At 47.8% G+C, this 16709-nt stretch overlaps 1 long non-coding RNA gene across 2 annotated transcripts; it reads right to left on the bottom strand.

Moving 5' to 3' along the window:
- Positions 1–418: 418 nt before the first annotated feature.
- LOC115892918 lies at positions 419–15838 on the bottom strand. 2 transcript variants are annotated; one of them, XR_004052850.1, is made up of 3 exons: positions 15668–15838; positions 12476–12551; positions 419–4525 (listed from the first exon to the last, which is right to left on the bottom strand). It is a non-coding gene; the product is annotated as an uncharacterized LOC115892918 (long non-coding RNA). The 2 variants fall into 2 exon arrangements; XR_004052849.1 differs by having other exon boundaries at positions 12476–12547; positions 15668–15836.
- Between the last annotated feature and the right edge of the window lie 871 nt (positions 15839–16709).

The raw sequence follows: 16709 nt of genomic DNA on the forward strand, positions 1-16709 counted from the left end.
CAGTCCATCCTGGAGAAATTTTGTGATTGCTTGTAAGGTCGTCACTCTGTTGATTGTGCACCGAAGGATGACTGTATGTTTAGAAAGTGCAAAAGCAGGGCCGGGCGCGGTGGCTCAAGCCTGTAATCCCAGCACTTTGGGAGGCCGAGATGGGTGGATCACGAGGTCAGGAGATCGAGACCATCCTGGCTAACACAGTGAAACCCCATCTCTACTAAAAAAATACAAAAAACTAGCCGGGCGAGGTGGCGGGCGCCTGTAGTCCCAGCTACTCGGGAGGCTGAGGCAGGAGAATGGCGTAAACCCGGGAGGCGGAGCTTGCAGTGAGCTGAGATCCGGCCACTGCACTCCAGCCTGGGCGACAGAGCGAGACTCCGTCTCAAAAAAAAAAAGAAATTATGGTGTATATATACATATGATGGAATACTACTCAGCCATAAAAAGGAACGCCAGCTAAATCTGAATTCTAGATAAAGAGCAAATTATTTTTTTAGTTTCAATACCAAATATTGCATGGGATATACTTATACTAAAAATTATTCTTTATCTGAAATTCAAATTTAACTATACATTCTGTAGTTTTCTTTGCTAAATTTGGCAATGCTAGGGGGGACAAATTCGCCCTGATTTCCTCCCACCTGTGTTGTAAAAATTTGTTTATGCAAAAAAGAAGGAAAGCAGTCATGTTATTCCAGACGGCATTCGTTCCATTTGCCAAATAAATAGAACTTGCACTTTCCTTTTTAAAAAATAAAAATAAAGCTTTGTCACATTTCTTTCTTTCTTTTTTTTTTTTTTTTTCCAGAGACTTGGTCCTTCATTTTATGCTGACACCTTAACTCTTTATCAAAGGCCATTCCAATCTGTAATGGAAGGCATTCAGGGATGCCTTCCCTTTCTGTGTGCATTGTATAAAGATAGAATTGGAGATTTGCTGGCAGAAATACCCTCAGCTACCTCTCTGATCTTTTCCAGCAACTCCCAGAAGGGCCTTGATCTCAGGGCTCTTGTCTGCCCTAAGCCTGGGAAGCTTTACTCAGGGAAAGAAGAACAGAGGGAACTGGGCTGCAACAGAGATGGTGTTAATTGGAGCAAAAGATTTCGCTTACTGGAAATAGTAGCTGTAAGCGAGATCAGATCCAAAGAACCCAGTGCAACACTACGGACCCTCCTGCAGCCTGGCTCCCCCAGGGAAAACAAGACTGAACCCCCATTGAGGCAAGGCAAAAAAGGCTCAAAATGAATCAATTAACAGCACATACAAGACAATAAATGCCTGTATTTTTTTTTCTTCTGTCTCTGTGTGAATGTTAAAGTCTTATTCGAAAAGGAGAAATATTTGCTCCACAGCCTCAGGATCTGCCAATTCAAGCTTCAACACTGAAGGGTCATGGAGGATGACCTCGGCTGGGAGATGTCACCTTACTGTCTGCAGCCTGCTAGAGCTGTGCTGGCCCCTGGGTTGGGTACTCTGCAGACCCCCGAGGGGTTGGTTTTGGTTAGGTCTGGCTTCCTCAAGGCAACGTCTTCCCCTATCTCAGGAGCCTCCCAGCTGAGACCATCCCACTTCTGAACCCCACAGCACAGTGCTGCACCTCTCTTATGTAACCTTGCACCTCTCAGCCATTATCAGTGGTGTGCATCAAGCCTACCAGACACGTGAGGGTGGGAGGGGTAAACAGTGCCCATCCCATCATCCTTTCATCCATGCATTAGCTAGCCCAGTGCATCGCTCTGAAATATTTGATGGATGAATGAGTGAAGAAATAGTGACAACCGCCTTCCCTTTAAATATACATGCTTACTATCTCCTTCCTCTTTCCCATTGCCTCATCGGAGCAGAAGGGCTACAATTATTAAGCTCATCTTGCAGCCTAGAAAACCAGATTGGGAAAAGTGACTTTCTCAAATGGGTTTTAACTCACTTGTGGCAAAGCCAGATTAGCAGTCCCCACCCTGGAGTCCTGCCTGGGTGTTCTTTCCTGGCACAGCACTGCCTCTTCGCCAGGCTGCTGAGAGGAAGACACATTGGAGATAAATCTCCCAATGCTTGAGAGTTTATCAACAAAAACATGGAGACCTGATATGGTCCATCTCTGCCATAACAAATAAATAATACATAGTAATAGTTGTATCAAAATATTAGGGAAAGGACAGAAACTGCAATGCATGTTTTCTGGGTAAAATACACAGACTGTATCCTTTTGAGTAAAAATTGTAGTCAGCTAGAACTTGTTTCCCAAAAACGAAATCAAAGCTTTCCAAATCAAACAGCATCTCTTTGGGGCCCATTTATTTATTTAGACGTTAAGTAAAGACTTGCTGTGTGCCTGCTCTGGGCCAGGCATCACTTTAAAGGCTGGGATAGAGTTGGGGAGTGAGTCAGGAGGGCTTTCTGTCCTCATAGAGTTTCCATGCTGGTGTGGGGAGATGGAAAATAAAAAACAAACCCAACAAACAGGCAACACAGTGCCAGGGTGTCATCAGTGCTATGAAGAAAATAAAGCAGGGTAGTGCAGGAGAGAGGATGAGTGAGGGGCTGCTTTAACCGGGTCTGAAAAGGCCTCTTGGTGGAAGTGACATCTGATCTGAGACCTGCCTGACAGGAAGCAGCCAGCCCTAGGAAGATGTAGAGCAAGAGCATCCCAGGCAAAGGAAACAGCCAGTGCCAAGGAACCGAGGTGGGGACAACCTCAGGGTCTCTGAGAAACAGTAGGTGGAGTGGGATGAGCAAACAAGGAAGCAGAACAAGAGATGACATCAGAGAACCCAGCAAGGGCCAGACCCCAGGAAACTCAACTACGTGGGCCAGGATAAGAAATTTGCATCTTATCCTCGGCATAGTAGAAAGACCCTGGAGGGTTCTGAGCAGAGGAGTGCATGGTTTCATTTATGTCCTAAAAATACCATTTGACTTTGTGAAGAGTGGATTTAGGTAACAGGTGAAGGCAAGGGGATGAGTGAAAAGAAGATTTTGCAATGTTCCTGATTGTGAAGATCGTCGCCTGCCCTGGGTTGAGAGAGAACAATTTAGAAGAACGTAGACTATGTTTTTAAGCAAAGTCAGTAGGATTTGTCAATGAAAGATATCCAGGGAATAGAAGGATGAGATAGATTAGAATTAGGCTTCTGCTTGGCTTGAGCAACTAGGTATATGGTGGTGGTGGTACCATTTACTGAGATTTGGAAAAGAAGTTACAGAAGGAAGCAGAGCCTCCTTTGGGGATGTCTGAGGGTTGGGATTCCTATTAGATGAACAAGTAGAGGTGAAGAGAAGACAATTGGGTACCTGAGTCTCAAGATCATGGAAAAGGCCAGGTGTACACACTTGAATAATTTTGGAGTTACTGATATAAGATTAGTAATTAAAACCACAAGGTAAAGAAATTTCCCCAAAAAGAGGAAGTGTTTGTAAAGGAAAAAAGAGAGCCCAGCACGATGCTGTAGGTATTCCAACATTCGGGTGGGTGGGAGGAGGAGTGAGTGAGATATGGGCAGTGAAGCAGGAGGAAAATCAGAAGAGTCCAGAATCCAAGAGAACTGGGAAACTAAAGATATCATAAAAGGCTTCCTGCAGTAAGTGGTATTCAAACCAAGCCTTGGAGACTGGGTGGTGTTTAAATCAGTGTAGAGCAGTGAAGGGCACTCTGGGTGGATGTAAAGGTGTGAGCAAGGCCTTGGAGTGGGGCCCAGGCACTGAGGATCTGTGGACAGGAAGAGGAGCAGGTGATAGTTACTAGGATCACTGCCCTAATGTTGGGGGCCCCAGGTGAGAGACAAAGCCAGGGTTGTGTGAAGGCAGGAGGAAACCAAAGCTGACTGCATCTTCCACACCCCTTGTCCTGCCTGCGCTTCAGATACCTTAAATACCCTGGGAGTCGGGCATGGGCATCCAGTGCTGTTGCTTTTTCTCTCCTCCAGGCCCATCAGCAAAGAGCCATGCAGCAGGCTGTCCAGGCCCCAGGGTCCTTTGCCCACTGTGCAGCCAGACCATCAGCTTCCCTGGCTCAAACCTGCTCCTTTTACTGCTATCTGCTTTGGGGAGGGATGCCATGGGGAGTCTTTAACCCAAGAATTCAGGAAATTAGCTCTACTTCAAGCTCCACTCTCTCCAACCAACTTTATATAAACCCCTCTCTGCCCCAAATTAAGGTGCTTTCTTAACTAAGGTGATCTCCTAGTTTCTCTGTAAGCAAGTGTGCTTTGTTTTCCAACTTTCCTTCTCATCTACTTCTAAAAATTTGCTTAATGGTCTCAGTTTCTCTAGATTCCTCTTATTTTGAAGAAAACTTAGCCTTTACCCAGACAAAGAAGCTGAGTCCAGCCTGGGCAAAACACACATCATCGGCAGTGTCCTCTAACACTTGTGGACTGGAAAGATGCTTCTCATCTTGAAGTCTGGAAGCAAGGAGAAGTCTAGAGCTGGAATGGAGCTCCAGCTCTTCTGGAGGAACCTGCATCTCACAGGGAAAGCCAGCCAGACCAACACAGGGATGAGGTCTCATGGGTTCACAGGGAATACTTCCTGGAAGAAGAAAGACAGCAGATTAGATGATTAGCGCATGGGCATCTTCAGCCTCCCCCAACAGAAAGGAAGCCCCCACAAGTGTAAGCACACACATAGAAACATGCACACATTCTGCACACAATTATTCTCACAAATCATAAACTCATGCATACAAAACACCTGAGTAATGCTGTTAGAGTTCCCTCAAACATGACCCCTTGGTAATTTTCATTCTTTCACATATACATGCATACGGTTGCACAGTATTCACTTTTAGTATTGTACAGCATTCACTGCCTGCAATTAGGGAGGACACTGGGTTTTCTAATAACTAATGCTTTATCTACAATGTACCTCCTGCTGCCTGGAGCTCCCCCTGCACCCCCACCCTCATCATCACCTGATTTGGCTGACTCCATGTGTTTGGGACATCCTGCTCTCAGCTCTGTCTGTCCTGTCTACTGACATTAGCTCTTCAGCTGTAACCATTTGCACATGTTAATGTCTTATTTGTGTCTCTTCACGGGTCTTTTAAACGTGTATGTTTGTCCTAAATACTGGTCTGTGGCAGAAACCACATTTCTCAAATTAGGCCAGGAGGCCTGAGATTCCCCCGGGTGCAGATTGTCTTCCACCAGACTTGAGACACCTGGTGATGATGTGCCTGTCAACCCACCTGAGCTGGAGGCTGCTAGAAGGCTAAGGCCTTCACTTCTATTTCACTGGCACCCTCTGTCTGGCACACACCAGGGCTTGGCCCACAGGGGATGCTCTGCAGGCGGCACAAGACTGTTTGAGGTTAGTGGAGTTATGGGCCTCCTTCCTCCTAAGTACTGGTGTACTGGCCATCCTCTTTTCAGCCAGTGCACACAGAGGGGTAGTTGTCACAAAGACCCAGCCCTACTTGTTCTCCACCACCAGGTCTGGAGATGCAGGACTGCATAACCTCATCTGCACACATCGGTCCACATAGATCCAGTGTCAGAAGCATCAGGAGGACCCACTGGATGCTCACCCACTGGTTGCTGGTTGATGACTGTTTTCTCTTCTACCACTTAAGACACAGAGGGAAAGTCTCCCTTGGAAGGTGTCACATTGACTCTGATATTATATCCCTAACAGGTCAGCTCTCATCCTGGAGCTTCTTCGTGCGAGGGGCTGAATATGAGATCTCTGGGGGCCTGGTCTTGGTAGTGGTGATGGTGAAAATCCTCCAGGGAAGGAAGGGTGAGTTGCAGATGAGAGGCCCAAACTGAACCCTCAAACTGTATCTGTATTACTCAAGGTTTGCCAGAGAAACATAACCAATGGAATGGATGAATGGATGAGTGAGTAGATGGATAGATAGATAGATAGATGATATATATGATAGATAGATAGATGATAGATAGATAATAGACAGATAGATGATAGATAGATGATAGATAGATAGATAGATAGATAGATAGATAGATAGATAGATAAGAGTGTATTTATTATGAGAATTGGCTCACGTGATTATTGAGTCAGAGAAGTCCCATATGCTGTTGGCAAGCTGGAAAACCAGGAAACCCGGTGGTATAATTCATGTGATGCCAAAGGCCTGAGAAACTGGGGGGCCACTGGTGTAAGTCCCAAATCCCAAAGGCCCAAGAACATGGAGTTCTAATGTCCAAGGGTAGAAAAAGATGGATGTCCCAGCTCAAACAGTGATAGCAAATCCACCTTTCCTGTGCCTTTTTGTTCTATCTGGCCCTCAGAGAATTAGATAATGCCCACCCACATTGACGAGAGCAAATTTTCTTTACTCAATCCACTGATTTAAACACAACTGTGTTCCAAAAACAACCTCACAAGCATCCTGATAAATAATGTTTTGCCGTCTATCTGAGTATGCCTTAACCCAGTCAAGTTGACATTTAAAATTAACCATCATGATGTCCTATATACCTTGGTTCTTGCACTTTTTTCTTTGCTTTATTGTCTCTCCTCTACTACCACTTTCTCTCCTATAGCCCACCTAAAGTGAAATAAAGACTATCTGGAACATACAAGTTGGTAGGGGCAAGTAAGAGTGACTGTTGTTTCAAGAAGGGATTCAGACTCCTAAACAGCCAACAAAGAACAGCTAGAATGTATAGACCAGAGTGGCCTTGGCCGACCTCCTTAGCCAGGACATCAGCATCCCCCTCTTCAGTGCTCCCATACCACTTTTACATTGCTATTACAGAAGCTCAGACAGGGCACTGGAGGTGGCTGTTGATCAGCACCTCTGCTGGATGGCAAACCACTTAAGTAGAAACTGGGTTTTATTTCTCTTCATATTCCAAGCACCTAGCACAGAACCCAACATGGCAAGCACTCTTAAGTTCTCACAAAAGAATTATGAACAGGAAGAAGCTTTTATGGGTCAGGTTTCCCAGAAAGCAGACTCTGAGATTAAAACTGGCAGCAGGAATTTGTTGGAGGGTGTTTTTGGAATCCACAAGTTCCCCTGACAGGAGTGGGAGAAGGAGGATTGGGCAAACAGAGTAGTTGAATTGCAATGCAGTGACTACAGGGAGTGCTGGAGGTGAAAGGGCCCTTCAGAATTACCCTGTCTTCATACATCTTCATCCAGCAGTCTCTACACGGTGGACCAGTGTACTAATGCCCCTAGCAGTTGGGGGAAGGAGTGCTTCAGTGCTGGACAGGGGGTCTGGGGCACCATGACATCCATCACAGGAAACTTGATGGAATATCAGTATTTCAGAAATGGAAAGAAATGTGCTAGCAGAAGAGCCATAGAACCCAAGTCAGGAGCCCTGTGCACTAGTCTACATGTGTTTTCTGATCTTGGACAAGTCACCAAGCTTCTCTAGCCTCTAGTTTCTTTTATACTGGTGGCACATTAAAATCTCCTGAGAAGTTTTTGAAAGTTACTATCCCTGGTCCCCATCTCATGCCAACTGAATCAGGGTCTCAAAGGGTGGGTGTCTAGGCATCAGTGTTTTTTAAAACTTCCTGGTGATTTTAATAAGTAGCCAAGTTGGAAAACCAATGGAAAAATATATGGGCCTTAGAGCCTCTCCTCAGTGATTTCTAATGTCTATGGTACTGGATTTCTAGTGTCTATGCTCTGTAGCCAAGAGCTGGCTCCCCTACGAATAGAAGGACGTACATGACTTCTGGTTGCAGAAGCTTCCCCAAATTCACTCCTTGTTACGTCTCAATTGCATCCTCACAAATTTTGTATGTTGAAGTCCTCATCCCATTCAAGTACCTTGAAATGTGTCTGTATTTGGAGATAGGACTTTTAATTAAGTAGAAATGAGGTCACTAGGGTAGGCCCTAATCCAATGTGATGGGTGTCCTTATAAGAAGAGGACATCGTTATGTACGGAAGGATAACCATGTGAAGACACAGAGAGAAGATGGCCATCTACAAGCCAAGGAGAGAGGCCTCAGAAGAAATCAACCTGCCAACTCCTTGATCTCCGACTTCCAGACTCCAGAATGGTGGAAAAACACATTTCTTTTGTTTAAACCCCCCATTCTCTGGTATTTGTTACAGCAGCCCTAGCAAACTAACAGAGTCCTCAACTCCAAACCCCTCTTCTTTCGCTCAATTTCTCCCCCCAGTTTATTCTTTCACTTCTCCCAGAGACCAAAGTTCATAAACACTCTCAAAGTCTCCCAGCTCAAATGCTGATATCACAGGATAGAGCTAAGGAAACTTTCACCCTTGTGAAAAATCAGTGAAAGCAACTGCAGAACTGTTTCCCTGGCATTCTCTCACCTTTCCCTCCAGTCTATCAGTGAAGAAAGCTGATTAAAGTCCTTCCAGAACAGCCAGCCCATTGGGCCCATTCTCAGAAAACTCATTGAGGGATTTATGAGGAAAAGAGGGCAGTCATAAGAGAAGTTCTTTTCTGTGTGGAGTGGTGGTATTATTAAGAGTTGAGGAAAGCCAGCCTGCCCATAATAATCCTCCTACCAGCCTCTGGCCAGTTCCTGAAATTCAACCATCCAGGACATTCTTGTATTAGTCAAGGACTCTGTTAAAATGCCAATGCCAAAGAGACAGGAAAACAAAACCATTATATGCTGTTTATACTTTAGGCTCAATTTGCTATTGAAGTTGTGTCCTATGGGTTGGTTTGATTAATAGTTGTTAAGAGAGATTTGAGGCATTAGTCACTTCAAAGAAAAAGCTGGACTTGTAGAAGGCCTGTTGCCTGCAAAAGCTGCCTGCTTGACAGTATTGGCCACTATTCCCTTTCTTATTTCACCATAAGTCCCCCAGCAAATAATCAGGGAGTATTCCCCAGCCTGCGTTTGCACTAAGCAATCTTAGACAAGCATTCCTAGGTTTCTCAGTTACACTCAAAAGGACGCCAATCAATTTGTCCAAATAAATATCATAAACACAAAGTGTTTTAAAAGCAAAGGGGAATGGGAGGAACTTCTAGTCAATCATCTTCCACCGTAAAAAAATACTGGTTTCCAACCCATTCCCTCAATGACCTAAAAAGTCCTGTGGACACAACAATGTATTTCCTGGGGAGAGTTTCCCCCTAAGAACGCAATCTCCTAACCCATTCCTTTGCCCAAACAGGAATGAAGTGTGAAAAATAAAAATGCTCTAAACAGGATTTGCAATTATTTTAGGTTCTTTCCTACAGGAAAAGAAAACATCATCCTGCTATAATTTTCTCTTTACTTCCCTCCCTCATTCTCTCCTCCTCTTCTACCCACTGTTTAATGAGCCCCAGAATTTTCCTCCAGAGAACTTTTCCCCATCATATAACACAACCTTGGAAATAAACACTGGCTCCAGTTGGATGGTGTGAAAAAACAGGGTGGGCCGAAAGAGAATGCATTCACTGTAAGGGAACAGAGCAAGTCTGTGCATTGGATAAGGCTGGATGGTTTCTGCTTTTTTCCATACCCTTATTCAGGCAGTTCCCATGTTTAAGAAAACATTCTGAGACTGATGTTCAGCCTCGCCCTAGAATTTGGCCAACACTGAGCTTAGAGAAGGAGTATTTCAGAAGTGTATTTTAAGACCCTGGGACTCAGCACCGTGAGCTTTAGTATGAACCAGACATTGAGCCCTGGGAGCCCTCTTGCTTGATTCTGGCCATTGCCTTCTTGTCTTGCTCTCATGCATGAATCCCTGTCTCAATCATCAATCTAGTATCCAGACCTTCCCTGCTCCAGACCCCAGTGGCCAGTCACGGAGATGGCCCTTGTGTTGACTAACCCCATGCTTGCCTGCTGAGTTTGCCTAAATCGGCTTCCTGTTGTGTTCCTCAGTTTCACGCTGCCCACTGTTAGGGCCATGCTCTGCAGAGAAGCAGTAGTAGGAAGTTGTTAAGGGCATGAACCCTCCAATCAGCTAGCCTGGGATGAGGTCCCAGAACCATCTACCAGCTGTGTTACCTGGGAACATCATTGCTTTACTCTGCCTTGGCTTCCTCATCTGTAAAAGAAAGATGAGTACCACTTGCCTCCCAGGTGGGCAGAGAGGAGGAAAGGAGCTAGCACATGCAGAGTGCTAAGAATAGTGCAAGATGCACAAACACGTGGGGACTGTGAGCTTCCTCACAGTGGTTCCCCCTTGGGCTGCTTGCTTGAACAGTCACACCCTCTGAACACTACATTTTGCATCCACTGGAGTGTGCTCCCCACAGTATCTGCTGTACACATATGGGCCCATCTAATTCCAGAGCCCACTAAGATACTATAAATTTAACAGCAAATAACAAAAATCATTTATTGAGCACTTACTATGTGCCAAGCACTATACTGGATATGGGGTATGCAATTAATAACTTATATTCTCTTACTTTTTTTTTTTTTTTTTTTTTTTTTTTTGAGGCGGAGTCTCGCTCTGTCGCCCGGACTGGAGTGCAGTGGCCAGATCTCAGCTCACTGCAAGCTCCGCCTCCCGGGTTCACGCCATTCTCCTGCCTCAGCCTCCCGAGTAGCTGGGACGACAGGCGCCCGCCACCTCGCCCGGCTAGTTTTTGTATTTTTAGTAGAGACGGGGTTTCACCGTGTTAGCCAGGATGGTCTCGATCTCCTGACCTCGTGATCCGCCCGTCTCGGCCTCCCAAAGTGCTGGGATTACAGGCTTGAGCCACCGCGCCCGGCCTCTCTTACCTTTTTAAGGAGCTGGGGGTCTAATACATTTATAGAATGTCTCTAAAATCAAAATGGAAATTAATAGGAAAAAGAATCTTTGCATCCCCCTGACATGTGACCAGTGCGTACAGTTAGATTCCCCCGAAAGCTTGATGCTTTTGTTTTTCAGGACTCAGTTCTCTGGGTTGGATGGGGGTTGAGTGGGTGGGGAATCGAGTCAGCTATCTCAGCATCCCATGAAGACTGACATTCTCTGGATTGTGGGGTGAATGGATCTCCAGGGAAGAGATTCTGGGGAAGAGTCCCTTTGGTAGTTTTCCAGTTCTTAGATATAAAGCTCTTGCCACCACCAGGGGATTGTGTTTACCGTGGCTATTCAGGGAGGCACAACAGGGTTATAAAATTAGAAAGCAAATCAGGTGGATGATCCCCACCCCTTCTCTAATTCATTCCCTCACTGTCTCTATCACCCCAATCCTTAGGAATCCAATATGTTCATATGCATTCATGCTTGTTTTCATCTTCCCTATTAGGCATGAAAGGTATGCAGTAAGCATAGTTACTCTGTGGAGACAAATCGGAATGTGTTTTCTGTGCTGGGGCCTTAAGCCAGCACCAACTGAGGATGGCTCAGGGTCCCAGTGAGGAGTAGGGCCCATGCCAGCCTTCAGAGCCCACCGGCAGGGTGGGCACAGGCACTGGTTGCCTCGGCAGAGAAACTATAATATATGTGGAGGGATGAGGGGCTCAGGCTGCAGCATTTCAGTCAGCACACCCCTATAGGACTGCCTATTTAGTGCAGTAATCATGTTTCCCATAGAGCCCTGGGAGCCCCAAGGCAGAAGGTAGGGTAGTTCTAGAAGCCTTCCCAGAAAAAAAACAGTGCATAAATTAGACTTAAGGAGGGTCCCAAAGAGGGTGATGTTTAACCCAAATGATATAATGTTTAAGCCAAGCAAGAAAAATACCTCGGGCAGCCTTTCACAGAGCCAAGAGAGAGTGATGGGCAGAGGCACGGAGCAGGGAGACCTTGCTGGCAGCCCTAAGCTTTGCCCCAGATGCACTGCAAGGATATTTAAGATTGCTCTGCAAACAGGCTATGTAAACTGAATGAAAAATCAGAACCTGAGGTACAGGGTGCCCTTTAGGAAGCTGGTTTCCCAGGCCTCAGCCTCTAGGGATTTCCCTGGAGGATTGGCCAAGTGTTCCCTGTGTGATGCCATGAGACCTAAGTGGTCAGCATGTCCTTCCTGCCTTCCCCTCCTCCAATCTGCCCCTCAACCCCCAGGAGTTGCCGCCAGGTGGGTTCCTTTCCTGGGTCTACTTCCACGAGATGGGTTTTCAGGAGGCAGCACAGAGGCCTGAAAGGCTGAGCACTTCAGCTCTTCCTTCTTTGTCTTTTAACATCACATTAAAATTCGCCTGTACCTGGGAAGCCTGTTTATGCAGCAGCAGCATCAAAAAGCCATTTCCCTACTTCCCTGATGCTTTTTCTGAAACACAGAGTAGCTCACAGGAACTAGAGCCAGAGCTCTTCCTCCTTCTGTCTGTGAGCTTGGTGTGTTCATGGCTTCCGTGTCAACATCACAGAGACTAACAGAAACACAGGGTCCCTCCGGGTCCCCTGAGGCGGCCCCTCCCTGTCACACACACACATACACACACACACACACACAGTCCACCGATGGTCTCTTAATGAGTCCTTCCTTCCTTTTCCTCTCCCTCCTTCCCTCCTCCCTTCTTCCCAGCACTATTTTATGTGTGACTGTCACTCTCATCATGGTGTATGACAAGTATCCCTTCGCTTGCTGGGCTCCCCTACAGACAGCCACAAGCCCCAAGAGAGCCACACAAAGGTACCCGGTGTAGATGCTTGATCCGTGTCAACTGCTTGTTGCCTTCACTCACCCATCTTCTTCTCAAGGAGGTCTTCTTCCTCGAAAAATGCAATCCAGTTTCATCACTCCAGCCTCCTAAGACCTCACAGGTGTTATTTAGAGAGTTTATCCCTTTCAAACCAATACAGATTATCCCCTTCACTATATTAGTTTGCTATGCCTCCCTCCCTTTTAGGGTCGTGTCCCCACATCTAGTGCAGAGCCAGCTCATGGTGAGAGTTCAGTATTTGTGGGACGAATGAATGAGTGATCGTGTCTTCCATGGCAAGTGGGCCCCAACAAAGCAAGGGCACCATTTCACTTTGGTCTTGACCTGCCTTCAGTACTCCTTACATAATTCTACACATAAAGACACTCAACCACATTAGCTAATGGTACTTGCAAAACCATTTGGATGTGTTTCTTTTGAGAGATGCCTGCATTTTGTGCTCTCTACCTCTTCAGATCTCACCTATCCCTGTCCTAGCCCATTTCCCACCTAGACAGCACTGCCTGGGAGTCTAAGAAACACTGCCATCCTATTAAAGTCCTGGGCATTTGGGCTGTTTCCCCTGCACAGAGGATGGGCCCCCCAGTGTAGGTGTGCAGTCTCTACCGCCTCAGCTGACCCCCAGGAAAGAGGGTGTCCTGGGCTCATCATGAACTCTGAAACTCCTGGTTGACCTGAACTGAATCACAGCCGCAATTCACTTCCCACAGGCTTCTTCAAGGGGCCACTTCTGAAACCTGAGAGCTATGGCCCTTGGCCTCAGTGACCACAGACCCTCCCTCCACAAGGAACCAAAGGCGACTGAAGAAGTCATTGCTGTGCAGCTGAACTCCTCTTTATGCTGGAATTCTGTTTGGATTTCTGTCTATAAAAGGGAGTGCCCTTCTGAAGGCAGTATACTTTCGTTTGATTTAGAAAACTCTTCACTTGCTGGGCTCCTCTATAGATGACCACAAGCCCTGAGAGAGCCACACACAAAGCTACCCAGTGTAGATGCTCGATCTGTGTCAATTGCTTGTTGCCTTCACTCACCCACCTTCTTCTCCAGGAGGTCTTCTTCCTGGAAAAATGCAATCCAGTTTCATCACTCCAGCCTCCTAAGTGGGTTTTCTAAATCAAACCAACCTATACTGCCTTCAGAAGGGCGCTCCCTATTATAGACAGAAATCCAAATTCCTGGTCACACTCAAGGTTTTGTGTGTCACTAAAGCCTGATGGCCCTTCACTCCCCCACCCCCACCTCCCATCTCTTCCCCAGATGCCTCTGCCCTTTTACTGTCTCAGCTCTCTTCTGGGGACAAAACATGCCCTCAATGGTCATGTGCTCTTCCGGTTCTGTCCTTGGCAAATTCTTACTCACTCTCAAACCTCCCAAACCCCTGAAATCTCCCTCTATTCCCCCAGCAGAGTTTGTCTCTATCTGCCCTGTTGTAAAACTACACCCTATGCCACATTTTCCCATACGATCATTCATGCAGGTGCGGAAAAGAAATGGACTCTGCCTAAAGTAATCCTGCAGGAAATTGACAAGGAAACCACCTCTCCCTCTGACATAAACCCACATCACTCAGGGCTGGTAATGCTGAAGACTGCCCACAAGGGACAGGGAGAAGCTGAACCTTGACCACCTGCACCTGCCACTGAGCCAGGCTGTCCTGGGGAGACTCTCACTCACTACCACATTCACAGCCAGGCTAGGCATACACACATCTTACCTGCATTCTGCCCAAACTGGAACATAACCAGACTCAGGGTAAAATAAGCAAAATAAGCTAAGAGGTTTGGCACCACTGGGATAGCCTTACAAAACAGGATGCTGGTGTGAGGCAACAGAGCCCACCACATGGGGCCTAATTCAAGTTCACTGTGACCCTCACAAGCTCCACGGCCAAGGGAGCAAGGCAAGAGAGGCCCAGCCCACTCGAAGTTCCCCTTTCCTGCAGATAATCCACTTCTCTGCAGTCAACACTGGAAATTATGGCGCCCTACAAAGGGCATCCAGGTGTGTCCTTGCCCGATGACCTCAAGAAACCAACATGTATTATCCAATAATCAATAAGCCCAACATTTATCTAAGGGGAAGACACCTTCACTGAGGCAGGTGGAGGGAGGGAAATCATGTTGTAATCCTTTAAAATTCAAAACATTTTAGTAAAGGAAATGTTGCTTTTCTCCCACTAATCCACCAGTAGAGATGTCTGCTAAATCCAAATTGCACGGGGACAAGCTCTATCATGTGAATTTGGGTTTGAGGAAGGAAAGCTGGGGGATCTGGGTAGGAAACTGCCCACCACGAGGTGACAAAGCCAACAGAATACACAAGTTAGTCTGATGAACTGAAGGAACCCCTTGTCACTTTGGGGTGCCCCCTGGAAGAGAGACACGCACCCTGAGTGAGAACCAGGGACTCCAAGAGCCGTCAGCCGCGGGGGCTGCGGGAAAGGCACTGACCTCCGCCTGGGGACCCCAGCCTTTTCTTCAGCCTCGCCGCTTTTTTTCTGCGGCCTGCCTCAACCTCTCCCTAGAACCTCGGGCGCCTGTCCCTGTTCCCCAGGAATCTTCCTGCCACTCTGGGGTGCCCTGCGGGGAGAGACACTCACCCTAGGTGGAAACCAGGGACTCCATGACCCGCCCGGGTCAGGAGCGGGGGCTACCGACAAGGCACTGACCTCCGCCGTGGGAACCCAGCTACTTCTTCGGCCTCGCCGCTTTTTTTCCGCGGCCTACCTCAACTTCCCTCCGGAACCCTGGGCACCTGTCCCCATCTCCCAGGGAACCTCTTGATGCTTTGAGGTGCCCCCGTGGGGAGAGACACGCACCCGGGATGGAATCCAGGGACTCCAAGACCCCCCAGGTTCGGGCGAGGGGTCGCCCCAGAAGGCACTGATGTCTGGTATGGGAACGCAGTCTTTGGCCTTGCCGCTTTTTTTCCGCGACCTGCCTCAACCTCCCCCTGGAACCCTGGGTGCCTGTCCTTGTCCCCCGGGAGACTTCTTGCCGCTTTGGGGTGTCCCCGCGGGAAGAGACACACACCCTGGGTGAGAGTCAGGGACTCCACAACCCCCCCACCCACCCACCCACCCACACCGGGTCGGGCGCGGCGTTTACCGGGAAAGCACTGACAGTACATCCCGGAATAATGAACCTATTCCGCCAGCTTTTTACCATTCTGGCTGTGCTGTATCCTCCCTCACCGCCAGGAACCGCAGCAGCGAGGCGAGCCAGCTCAAACTCCAGCCTCCAGCATGCGCGGCGACTGCCTCCCCCTTCTTCTCCTCTAAACCAGGAACAGAGCAGCTACGGGTGCCGATGCAGAAAAACCTGTAATCGCAAGCCTCCCCACTTGGCATCCCTTATATATAAGGTTTACTGCAAATGTAGTTCCTGGACTACATGTTCTGATTGGATGAGGGAAACCTCTAGGCCTATTCTGATTGGACTTTGTTGTCATGTTCTGAGTGGATGAGAGGAAGCATTAGCACACCCAATGAGAGCATGATAATAAAGTCCAATCAGAGTAAGCCTAGGGGTTCATCTTATCCAATCAGAACAGGTAGTCTAGGAGCCGCCATTGCCTAACCGCAGTATATAAGGCATGCTGAGGCGGAGGAACACTCTAGGCGTCTCTGCGTTTTCCTGCCCAGGTGTTCCGTGTTAGCTTAGGAAGCCAATTGCTGCACGTTCTGCTAATGGCTAATGCATGCTGGAGGCTGGAGGCTGGAGGCTGGAGGCTGGAGGCTGGAGGCTGGAGGCTGGAGGCTGGAGGCTGGAGCCGGGGCCACCAAGGCTCGCCTTTCGCCTTGCTTCGCTGCGGTTGGCGGTGGCGACCGAGACTGTGGCGCCCTAAGAACGGTAGGAGGGCCTCCGGCAGCGGGGGGTGCTCCTGTCCCAGCGCTCCGTTCCCCACGTTGGAGGATGGGGCCTGTGATACCCACCTTGCCTGGCTGCAGTTGGTTGCGGCCACGGAGACGGTGCAACTGGAGTGGTAGGAGGGGAGGAAACAGTTTTGGGGTAGATGGAGGGGTAAGAAGAGGGTGGTGAGTGCCAAAGGGAAAAAAGGATGGCGAGCAGGAGTAGGCATTGCAGACAGGGCATGGGGAAAAGATGGTGGGAAAATAAGTTTTTTGGTAGATGGAGGGGGAGAAGAGGGTGGTGAGCAGCAGGGGTGGGGAGAAGGCTTTGGGAAAAGACGGGGGAAAATATTTTT

Source organism: Rhinopithecus roxellana, chromosome 13 (genome assembly GCF_007565055.1).
Source record: "Rhinopithecus roxellana isolate Shanxi Qingling chromosome 13, ASM756505v1, whole genome shotgun sequence".
NCBI classification, from domain to species: Eukaryota; Metazoa; Chordata; class Mammalia; order Primates; family Cercopithecidae; genus Rhinopithecus; species Rhinopithecus roxellana.